This window comes from Mus pahari, chromosome 9, assembly GCF_900095145.1.
Source record: "Mus pahari chromosome 9, PAHARI_EIJ_v1.1, whole genome shotgun sequence".
Taxonomy (NCBI): Eukaryota; Metazoa; Chordata; class Mammalia; order Rodentia; family Muridae; genus Mus; species Mus pahari.
In genome coordinates, this window is record NC_034598.1 from 59,559,428 (window position 1) to 59,566,287 (window position 6,860).

Below are 6,860 nucleotides of genomic sequence, written 5' to 3' on the forward strand. Positions count from 1 at the left end.
AGATGAATTCGCCTAAGGTCACAGAGGTCAGTAGGTGGCTGGTCACAGGGACCATACACATAACTTCCTTTTTTTTTTTTTTTTTTTTTTTTTTTTTACCAGCTCCTAGATGTAGTCAACAGAATGGCAGCCCCTACCTCTGAGTATCGCAAACACTGGTGGAAACACCCAGGATGACTGCTCCCTCTCACCCCCCAACCTGGGTTAGATTTTCTGGGCTTGATTCTGTCTGTACTTTGTTTTTTTGTTTTTTTCCAACTTGGAAGCCCGAATGTGGGATGGAAGTTTGATAAACAAAACAAAACAATAAAAGTAGTTCCTGTAAAAGATGAGAGGCGGCCTCTGGAAACTGCAAGAGTTAGGATCTGGGTTTTACCAGCTCCCCGCCATCCCCCCCACTCCCAGGCCCCCTAACCTTCCATTCCAGCTTCAGGTATCCACGGACGCGGAATTTCAGGTCGGTTCTGCTTGTCCTCAATACACAGTCCAAAGCCTCTTACCATCTCAGGAGAGTTCACACCCTCCAAAAAAGCCGCAGGATTTCCAGCCAGAGTGGTTCCCAGGGAAACCGCCGTAGAGGGACCCTGGACTCCGCGCGCGTGGGTCAGCGTGCACCGAGCTCCTCCTGTCGCCAGGGGGCGCCGCAGCACGCGAGCCCCCTTCGCCACTCCCTCCCGGCCCCGCCTCTAGTCCCGCCCTCTCTCCCGGGGCGGGGGCGGGGACGGGGGCGTGGAAGGGGCGGCCGCTCCCCGCCCGGCGCTCGGCGCTCTGCGCAGGCGCAGTCGGCTCTCCCTCCCTCGGTTCCCATCGCAGAGCGCCCGCCGCGGCGGAGTGGAGTGGCGTCTGTCCGCCGCCGTCCTCCGCGTCTCCGGAGCTGGGCACGCGCACCCTGAGGCTCTGCGAGCGCCACCGAGCGCGGGCGGCGGCCGCGGCGGGTCCGGCAGGTGAGTGCGGCGGCGGGAGGGAGAGGCGGACGGCGGGAGCACCGCCCCCTCGGCGCCTCGCCTCGCCTCGCCTCGCCTCGCGCCCTCGTCCCGCCGGCCCGGAGCGCGGCCGGGCAGGTGCAGGAGGCGGCGGGGAGGGCGCGGACGCCGCCCGCCCGCCCGCAGCGGAGCCCCGGGGGCCCAGAGGGCGGCGGCCCCGGCGCTCACCTGGCGGCCCGCGGGGCCTCGGTCGCGGAGTTGCTTAAGTCGCGGGCGGCGCGGTTGGCCGGGGATGTGCGGGGGTCGCCGGTTCCCGGGGTCTTTCCCCGCCGCGGTCGGCCCGGCCTGACTTCGGGAGTCGGGACCCCGGGAGTGGGAGAGCAGCGGTTCCCCCTGCGTGGGCCGCTCGCCCCCGCCGCCCGTGGAATAGCGAGGCTGGGGAGGGGATGGTGCCGGGTGGACGCTGCAGCACGCGAAGAGTTACCAGTTGTTGGGGATTAAAACATCGACCCGTGATGGCTGGCTGGAGCACTCTGCTCCGAGTTAGAGCCGGTGCTGCCCCAGAGGCGCTTTAGTTTCAAGGAAATGTTGCCTGTTCCCAGCCTACCTGTTTATACACTCCTCAGTGTCCCCCGTGTCAAGGAAAAGAGCCCTGTGATCTTTTGGCTCTGGAATGATTGCATAATTGGAGGAGAGGCCGATAAGAGGATTAAAACAAACCGTTCTATTGTAAATTTCTTGAAAGACCCGGTTTCTGTTCATTACACTGTTCTTAAGTTTTTGTTTCTAAACAATGAATTGAGAGGAAGAAGGAGGCAGAGTAGGTATGCAGCCCATCGTTGTAAATATTTGATACTGTTAAATATTTCACCAGTTTTATGGGGCCTTGTTCAGTTAGCGTGTGTTATTTATTTACCAGGACTGTGCGTTTTCAGAGGACTTTTCATGTTTGAATAGACACTGCATTCTGAATCTACTCCTCAAGGCCCTAGGGGAACATATTAACTGGAACTTAACAGTTACACAGATTTACTCAGCAATGCATTCTTAACTATAAGAACAGACATCTTTCAACTTTTTTCTCTTTCCGGCCCAACGATGTTTTGAATTAATGCCTACTTTTGTGAATGAGCGTGCTTGATGAAATGTTTCATTGCTTACGTAGAAAGTCATCTGTGCTAGCGAATGAATCTCACCTTCCACGGTCTGGTTGATGTTCAGTCTCTTTGTGGAGCTTTGATGTCTCTGTTTAAATGCAGCTGCACTTTTGAATCAGTGTAATTCTATACTCTGAGACATATTCTTTGCCTCAGTTTCTTTATGCCTCTACCCTGCGGTATACATGGATGCCCTACAAATATTTTTTTAATGGAAAAATTACTGGGACTTGCCCGCCCCTCATATTTACGCCGTGGCAGAATGGAAACTTGGATATAATGTTAGTCTTGTATGTATTGTATGAGTTAGATAACCCTTGCTTCTCTCTCGGCTGAGCGGGTCTCACAGAGGCTTAGCTCTGACGAAAACGGCCTACCTTTCAGAACCATCTCTCACCAAGCACGCGACCTTGAGTAAATCATTTATTGAGCATACTCTGTAGAAACACATTAAAATGTCAGCAGTTGTTCCTTTAGTAGTTGTGGGTTGTTTCAACCCAACATGAACTTTATAAGGGTGGGGTAAGAGTTTAACTGGACATTCCATTGAGATGGGCAGGGGGGAGGGAGGAAGAAGCAAGAAGCGTTAGCTTGACTGGGGCCTGGGCACAGGGCTGGCCTGGGCACAGGGCTGGCCTGGACACTGGGCTGGTGGGCTTGTTCTTTGAGGCCACTTTGGCTTGTTGGTCCTCAGGCCATTTTTAGGTTCTAGATAGCTTTATCAGATTTTTCAAACCTGGAAACCGAAGTGCAGAAAATCAAAATAACTTGCCCGCCCGAAGTACATAGTTGTCCTTTATAATGGCTAATTGAAAAGCCAGTATTAAGAACTATTTGAGGATCCCAAATAGAGAGTTAAGCTCTCTTGTTCCTTATGCCACTGGTCTGTGCCTTCTGAAAAAAGAGCTTTGCATTTAGAGGGCCTGCCAGTGAAAGGTGTTGCCATTTGTGTGTCTGATTAAAAACTATCCAAGTGTCCCGATGGTGACGGTGACGGCCCTGTTGCCACTGTGACTGAGTTTGAAGCCCTGGTCTAAGCTTGCTCCAGCTCATTTACCCTCACCAACCAAGAGATAGGTCATTTCTATCCCCTGCCTTTCGGAGCTGAGGAAATTGATACCTGGGTGGTTGTGTAGCTTAGCCAGGATCGTGTAGCTGACAGGTCGCTTGGAAGTCAGGTAGCTTCAGTAACAGGGCTCCCAACCGTCATAAGCCCATGGGTTCTTGTGGTATAGGTTGTGACGCCGACGTTGTTTGCTCTTAGTCACGACGTCCGACCAGTTCATGCTTGAAGGATTGCCTGGTCTTAATTACTGCTCTGCCACTTCATCTGCAGGTCGTAATGCTGAAAAATTGTTTTTAATTTAGCTTTTATGAGATAGTTATATGAGTGTAATATGTAATTCTTATGTCACCAGAGGGTTTTAAATAAAATATTCAGTGAGTATCTACTTTGCAAGGCAGCGGGGGTTAAAGGAAGCTATAAAAAGTTGAAGGTAGGAACTTACGGTGCTTCTTTATAATATACTATACAATATGTTCCTCAAAACTTAGAGGGAGCTGGGATATAGCTCAGGGGTAGAGGGGCTTGCTTAGACTAGCCTGTGAGACTACAAGCTCAGTCTCTAGGATGTGTGTATACACACACATATGTATATATATCACATATACGTATGTGAAATCTATGTATACATTTTGTTGAGTATTCAAACAAAGATCTGTAGTACTTGGGTACTGGGGTGGAAACAGATAAACAGTAGGTACAGGTGTGTGTGAAGGTAAGGACAGAAAGTTCTAAGAATATTGTTCGTGAAGATACATTTTTAAAGCAAAGCATTTGGCCAGTACAATGCAGGTCAACAAATTTCGCTACTGTATCTACTTGATACCTTAAAAGTCAAACCTCAGGGTTTTGGGAAAACTCATTTAACTAGTTTCTCCTTTGCTGCAATGCTCTCTTTAACTCCCACCCCCTAACCTCGCTCCATCAGGCTAGAGAGCAGGCTTCTATAATGTTGTAACCTTATATTTATTCTCTAACCTTCCTTCCCTCGCTTACATCACGCTGAAGCTTTACTTTTACTGTTCGCTTTTATTTATGAATTTTGATATTTGTGCTACATTTGCATTTTTACTTCCTTTTCTTTATCTGTTTTAGTCTCTTGAGACAGGGTTTCCGTGTGCAGCCTTGGCTGTCCTGGGAATGGCTTTGTAGAGCAGGCACAGAGGTCAGCCTGCCTCAGTCTGGGGAGTGCTGGGCCTAAGTGTGTGCGTTGTGATACACGCTTGGAAGGGCGGTTGTCTGAGCTCTCGGACAGCAGCAGGCTTTCCTTTATCTTACCTCAATTTATAGCTTAGCACTGGGCTTGGTACCGAGGAAGGATTGTGCTGGAAAATCCATTGAGATTGAGCTGACAGCAGAAATTGAAGTGAAGTGCTCAGACGAGAACTGAGGGGACTATGGGAAATACGGGCTTTAGTAAAATCAGGCTACTGTGTACTCAGTTTACGTGCTGTGCGTGACACTGTCCCGCAAGGATTGTTGTGGAGAAGGCTCAGACAGTAAAACGCTTGCCCGAGTTTGATCTCCAGAACCATGTAAAAAACTGCGTTAGTTACTTTTACGTTGCTGTGATACCACCACCAAAGCAGCTTATAGTTGAGTTTATTTTGAGTTATAGTTCCAGCAGGCTAGGAATCCGTACTGGCAGGGACAGCATGACAGCAGGCACTAGTGCAGGACGCTGAGATACCCCATCGTGAGGACAGGCATGAAGCAGAGAGCGTGCACGGGACATAGGTGAGGATGTGCTCCTGACGCTAGCCCCCCCCAGTTGAGCAGTGTCCCCCAAAGGCCTGACAACCAGGTGTTCAAATGTGAGAGCCTGTGGGGCTCATTCAGTCTACCCACCGAAAGTTTGGTCTGGCGGCTGCGCTTGGGGTCCCAGTGTCGGGGAGGCTGAAATAGGCGCATCTGAAGCTTGCCATTCTACCTAGCCTAGCATAATTGATGAGCACCAGCCTGTGTGTATGTGTGTGTGTGTGTGTGTGTGTGAGAGAGAGAGAGAGAGAGAGAGAGAGAGAGAGAGAGAGAGAGAGAGGGAGAGAGAGGGAGAGAGGCTCCCCTCTGGTCCCCACATGCGCAGGGACACACACACACACACACACACACACACAGAGGTTATGGCAACTCTATAGGCAACAAAGTAGTAAATTCAGGAAGACATGACCATAGCACCCAAGAAGAGGGAAAGGAGAGAGAGAGGACACAAGATGTTTGTTAGAAAGTAACAAGAGTATAGATGTTCACATTTTTCTGGGTGGCTGTCTATCACCTCTTAGGTTGGTGTGGTGAGAGACCTTAGAATCCTTAAGCCTTTGTCTGCTGTTCCTGTCTCTCTGTCTGTTTCTACATTAACTATGTCTTTAATGTAGCAGAGTCAGTTAGAAGCAGACACACTGAGGGCTTTCATCTTCTTACTTGCTGACTATTTGATCTTGACTACTGAATGTCTCCGTGTCTGTTCCTGTAAAATGAGGACTGAGACCATTTTAAAGGGCTGCTGTGATGCTCAGTCAGACTGTGTATATATGCAGACAAAAATAAACTCCCGTTCTAGATAGTCCCAGGATATGACCTTGACATTGATCTAACCTTTATCGTGTAGGTAGCCCCTGTGGTAGCCATTTCAGCCAGTTGCCTCTAGTTAAAGCCATTATTATCTTGAAGTCCTTTTACCCGTTATAGGTTGGCTACACTTTCCAGGATGCTGGTCTGACTCTTCAGGATAAACAATGTTTTCATGTTAAGTGAACCGTGTAACGGTCTGCCCCTTAGCTGCTGTCCCTGCTTGGTTGGCTTCTGTCTCTTTTTCTTTGCTGCTTATCTTCCTGTCAGGCCCTTACTCCCTGAACGTCCTGTCTTACTCCCCTGCCTTGTCAATCTTGTGGATTCCTACTTAGCATTTACCATGTAAGTTATAATTTACTCTCCTTAGATAGCTTTCCCCTTTCCCTCATTGCCTGTGCCTGCAGGGTAGTCACCGACTGACAGCCACATGTCACTGCTCCATTCTTAGACCTTTGCCTTCAGGATGTCCCCAAGGCTGAAACTGGTGGCCTTACTTCTGTGTATACTGGAAGTCGTTGGATGGAGGTGTTTAAGGAAGTGGACTAATAAGTGGGATTTGTAACACTTGAATTTATGATACATTTGTGAAGTAGCAAACTAATTTTTAAAAAGTCACCCTAACTTAGAAAGTCATCTGAGAATTAAAAAAATTATCTTGGCAGATGTGGTAGCTCACTCCTTTAGTTCCAGCACTTAGAGGCAGAGGTAGGTGTAACTCTTGAGTTCAAGGCCAGATTGGTCTACATAGAAATTGTAGGTCAGCCAGGGCTACTTAGTGAGGCCNTGTCTCAAAAAAAAAAGTCTGTGTGGGGATATATGGCCCAGCCCTTACTGCATCTTTTAGTGGTTGGTAAATAATGAATTGAAAGAAGAAAGAAGAAAATAATACTTATAATCCCTTTTGGTGTTTTGAGGCAAGGTCTCACTCTATAGCCTGGATTAGCCTGGAGCTTATGTAAGTTGACCTCTGACCCCCAACACGGGTGCTCTGACACTCTCAGGATTGTGCACACTCACATCATACACAGTTACAATAACACTATTTTTAGAAAGGTAAGGACTGAAGAGATGGCTCAGAGCTTAAGAGCACTGGCTGCTCTTCCAGAGGTCCTGAATTCAATTCCCAGCAACCACATGGTAGCTCATGAC

The 6,860-nt window shown here is 48.9% G+C and overlaps 1 protein-coding gene and 1 long non-coding RNA gene across 4 annotated transcripts in view; one reads left to right on the top strand and one right to left on the bottom strand.

Moving 5' to 3' along the window:
• Window positions 1-564, bottom strand: part of LOC110326159 — a 6,230-nt gene extending 5,666 nt beyond the window's left edge. Inside the window, exon 1 of the long non-coding RNA XR_003844512.1 lies at window positions 501-564. This is a non-coding gene — a long non-coding RNA (uncharacterized LOC110326159). The remainder of the gene's footprint in view (window positions 1-500) is intronic.
• Window positions 565-746: 182 nt separating this feature from the next.
• Window positions 747-6,860, top strand: part of Rab3ip (RAB3A interacting protein) — a 43,364-nt gene continuing 37,250 nt past the window's right edge. For 2 of the 3 annotated variants that reach the window (XM_021204933.2, XM_021204934.2), the window contains exon 1: window positions 747-944. The gene's annotated coding sequence lies outside the window, so the exon portion shown is untranslated. The remainder of the gene's footprint in view (window positions 945-6,860) is intronic. The other variant, XM_029542315.1, reaches the window with a different exon arrangement.